General features: G+C 39.2%; 1 long non-coding RNA gene across 1 annotated transcript; it reads right to left on the minus strand.

Annotated features, from left to right (window-relative positions):
- Window positions 1–236: 236 nt before the first annotated feature.
- Window positions 237–1,723, minus strand: LOC121601189. The gene is made up of 2 exons (XR_006006026.1): window positions 1,269–1,723; window positions 237–1,210 (listed from the first exon to the last, which is right to left on the minus strand). It is a non-coding gene; the product is annotated as an uncharacterized LOC121601189 (long non-coding RNA).
- Between the last annotated feature and the right edge of the window lie 3,074 nt (window positions 1,724–4,797).

The following is a 4,797-nucleotide window of genomic DNA, read 5'->3' on the forward strand; positions in this document are numbered from 1 at the left end:
TGAGTGCTAAGTTTTACCACCATCGACTTGTTGATTGCGTTGTTTTGTTGTGGTGAGGTTCAACTGAAACAGCGATTACAATTAAAGAAAATTAATACAATAATTAGCGTATAAAAGCAGTGAAAAGAGACACATGTATCATCAAGCAACAGTATGAAAATTTTAAGCATTCTGACTGAAAAATAAAACTTTTTTCTTTCCGAGAACACATTGTTGATACACAACTATTGGTATGATTAATTATATAACTTTTAGTAATTTTATTACATAACACAATATATTATAATTTATTTTTCTTAATTTTATAGTGTTCACTTTGTGAAAGGGGTTTCTCCTAAAACTGGCTCACTAAACTGTTCCATTATAATGGTAACCGACATTCAACAATCGTTTACGAGCATTATTTGTAGTTTAACGATCACAAACAGATTTTCGCAGCTCTCTCTTTTAATTCCCTTCCGCTCAACTTATCCAACCAATATAGCAGGCGGAGCGAAGAATGGTCGTCTTCGTCGGTAGTATCCATAACCATGCCCGTAGCCACCGTAGCCACCGTATCCACCATATCCACCATATCCACCGTAGTGGGCATGGCTATCCTCCGCCGTAACCACCGTATCCTCCGTATCCTAATCCACCGTATCCGCTGTACGGACCTATTAAGCCAACTTCAAATCCAATCTGTGGCACAGGATTTGACTGTGTCGGTACAACATTAAGGCTCAGGATTACAGTAAGAATCCCCAACAACACGACGCACTTCATTTTGTGTTTTAGGAAAAAGTTCACTCCAGACAATTGCTTTCCGAACTCTTCAATAATCCGGTTGTAAGCCGAATGAAATCGGCGAAAACACCGGAACAGGATTTAAATAGCCAAGCCGAGATGAGAGAAGCGTTAATTTTCACTCAAGCAAATCGTCGTAACAGGCTTTACAAACACGCTTCCGAAAACATACACGACAGAGACGATGAGATGGCTTGCCACGAGGCATGTTGGTGCTAATAACGATTTATCTGGATGATGAGAATGTCGAGGAAGGGAAGCTTGCTGGGAAGCGTGAAACGACAAAGTTCCGAGATGAAGAGCGTAATGCGCCATTTGTTTATCGAAACTCATCATTCTGTGCAGTGATGTTAGTCGGAGATGTTGACAAACGCATCGGGAATTCGGCTTCCGTAGTATCCTTCATATCGTTGAAAGATAAACCCTGTAAGTAAAACTCAATTGAATTACAATAAACAAAATTCCTGCGCTGGATTGCATACCTGGTATACTACGGTAACGAGTATCATCGTATCGAACTCCAACACCGAATCCGCCCCCGGGAAATGACAAGAACGGTGATCTACGTTCTCGTACAACGTTCCCTCTCTCGTGTGCGATCGCGGCAAGTTGATCCTCTCCAATCACTACATCAAACACTAGAACCACAAGCAAACAGTGTACAGCGGGTTTCATCCTGCGTGTTAAGCTTTTAATCGTTTCGCAGCTCGCAAAGTACTGTAGGTTGCTACTGTCAGCAGCTTCCCTAGAACCTCTCTGGTCAAAGGAATCAGTGTGCAAACAACGGCGAAAATCAAACACATTTGTGTCGTCTAGCATCACAGCTCGTGTAGATTTTCAAAATGCAAAAAGTAAATATGCACACAAGTGAAGCGCGGTAGAACTATTGAAAGCTGCTGAACAGGTTTCGCGCCAAAAGATTTGTGGCAAGATGAGAACGAGGGTTATGTTCGGAAGTAAGCGTTTTGCAGTGAAGAAATGATAAAAAGAAACCGTTTCCTGCTGCAGTATTACTATTTTTTTATCACTATTGATATGCAGCTTAAAAACCAGTTCAAGCCGAGAATGTTTCATCAGTGCTTTTTTTATTCTCATATTATTTATTATTTTAAATGTGCAAGGTGAAAAATTTGTGTTATGTTTGAAAAGCCTTTTGAGTGCTACAGTGATATTAACTTTGAAGCTTATAGGATTTAAGAACATTTGTTAAGTAGGACCATCACAATTTATGTGTCCCAAACTAATGAATCTAAATTGTGACTTTTTTGAAATTGTCTTAACAATTATCTATTATCTAACACAGAGGAGTCCTACCTATTGTAAAGATCAAACCTTATTTATACTTTATACTACTTTTAAAGGTCCTAAAAAGTCGTCAAACTTGCACGACTTCACAACATGCCCGTCGTGAGTTCAAGTCTAGAATGGACCTACCCCCTGTAGCTGCTGCGTGCTACTAAAAAAGGCTCAAAATCCTGTGTATACCGGGCAGGTGCACGTAGAACGTTACTCCAGTAGTTGCAGTAGGTAGCAAATGATAAGGATAGTAAAATGGAATTAAATTCAAATCATAACGATATAAATCAATCGAAATATTCTCGTTCTACATTAGACTTTGACATAGCACGATTATGAATTATTATAAAATGCAAGATAATATGCAGGCAGTTTATGCCTGTATGCGTTAACGACGAATCAGCTGGCCTCTAAATAATTTGGCCTTGACAATTAAGAAGCACGGTTATATTTATGTATCAAGCATACGCAAAAAAAGCGTACCGCTGTACAAAATCAAATCAAAAGCATTTAACGCGTATGACCACTGAACGTCCCTCAGTGCCACGCGCACACTGGTATTTGAGAACGGACATAATTTTTATTCGGTTATTTGTTATGTTCAGCACGAAGTGGATTAAAATTTGTGATATTTACATCGAAAAAGAATTTAAATTTATTGATAATTTCTAAAATTGTAGTCATTAAAACAATACCATGCTAATGATGTAAAGTAGCTTTTCATGATTGTCATTGCTTTAAAATTGTGCAGTATCACTTAAACGAATTTTCAATTTTCATAATCACAAAATATACAACAACATATAACAAATCTATCTTATCCCAGAATTGAATTATTTCAAAATGACTTATAAAAAGAGAGAGAGAGAGAGCGGGAATTTACAATATCAAGTAAAGTTTTGAAACATTGTACAACGATAAATGATTATGAGTTGAAACTAACAGAAAGTGGATTCATACATAATCTTGCAAAGACAAACTAAAATGCTATTTAAATCTCTCAATTAACTGTTAAATGCGCAATCATACCGGTTTAAGTACATTCAAAGAATCATGTTCAGCCTGAAATTTGGTTAAGCCATTTGTTTCTTGAATTTGTTTTCAGTATAAAAACGCCAACTGCATGATGAATTGACTGTCGTTATTATTAGCATTTATTGTACATTCTTCAACCTCATTCATTTATCATTTTGAATCTTCAACTTTTGCTTGTATTGGATCAGAGAATCACAATATGGTAATGATGCATAGATATGCATAGACACAAACCGTCGCATTATCCCCGAAATATTTTAATGCTTTCGTAGTTATGGAGCTTTTGATTTTATTCCAAAAATCGAAAGCACTGGTCCAACAACAAGGCATATACGAATAAGTCGACGCAAGATCTTGCGATCTTATGTAACTGCACATAAAAAAAGACAAACCGTAATAATTATTATCAAAATCATATATTATTGTATCAGTTCGTTGTTTCCCAAATCCAGGTCAAATTTGTTTTCCATTTTCCGCCGCCTGCACACTATCTGTTGTGCTCTGACCTTCTCAACAGCAGCAATCATCATCAGCTGTTGCTTCATCCTGCACTGTTGTGTAAACATAACGGTCCACTATTTCGTTCGCCGTTCATCGTTTAATTAGCGTCCGAATCCGAATTGCTTGACCTTGGTCACCTCGCGGTAGTGTCCACCGAGCAGCCCATGGTGTCCGTGCTTGATGTGGACCTTCCTCTCGACCGTATGCTTGAACGGCAGCAATCCTCCTCCGAAGCTCTTTTCCTTGTAGTGATACTGATATTTCAGTCCTCGCTTTTCCCGCATAGTCTCGTCGTTGCCTTCCGCCACGGTTTGATCGTTGTGAAGCTGACTCTCTTCCGCCAGCATATCGACCGGCGAATCGATCGGTGTTAGCGTGTGGCCAACATGAAGCACCGCCACAATCAACACTAGCCCGGCACAAAGGAGCTTCATTTTTCCTTCACTGAAGTCACTTCACTTTGTTTCTGAAGCTTGCGAGACAAAAAGCGAGCGGCGTTGGCTCTGTTTTTCCGCGATTCACGAAAATGCTGCCCCGAAATGATCCGGCTGATGGAACTGTCTGCAATTGACTGGCCAAAGATGATCGCCTTTGTTTTCGGCGGGTCCAAATCTCACACCCGCACGCCGATGGGCTTGGTTTGAGCTTCTTTTTTTGTTCAAATCAATTTACATAACTGGTCTGTGACGAGTGGGGAAAGTGATGCCCTCTTCTGCACGGTGGGGGGTGAACTTGAACCGACCAACACTGCCTGCCGAAAGATTTGCTCGCAACGTGCAGATGGAAGCGTATCCGATTTTTGAGTCAGCGTAAAAAAACAAACACCTGAACTCTAATGCTACGTGCTTGGAATATCAGTGGAGCGGATTTTGCGGATGTTTCTGACATAAATATGACTTTTCCAAACGGGTTCTAGCTTGGATTTAAACAGATTTAGAAAATGCGAGTAAAAGGGGCAATCCCAAAATACTTTTTTCCCTATCTTATTGAAATATGGTATAGTGATAAATCAATAATTGACAATTTCCACCAGACATACCAACCCAATACAATCGAATTATTATCACAATCAGCAATCAGTTGCCAGGAACATTTAATCCGGCATGTTGTATGAAGAATGATAGTGGGGACAACAATTTTGACCAATAAATTCCCAATGGTTTATTTGTTACTTCACGA

This window comes from Anopheles merus, unplaced genomic scaffold, assembly GCF_017562075.2.
Source record: "Anopheles merus strain MAF unplaced genomic scaffold, AmerM5.1 LNR4000037, whole genome shotgun sequence".
Lineage (NCBI taxonomy): Eukaryota > Metazoa > Arthropoda > Insecta > Diptera > Culicidae > Anopheles > Anopheles merus.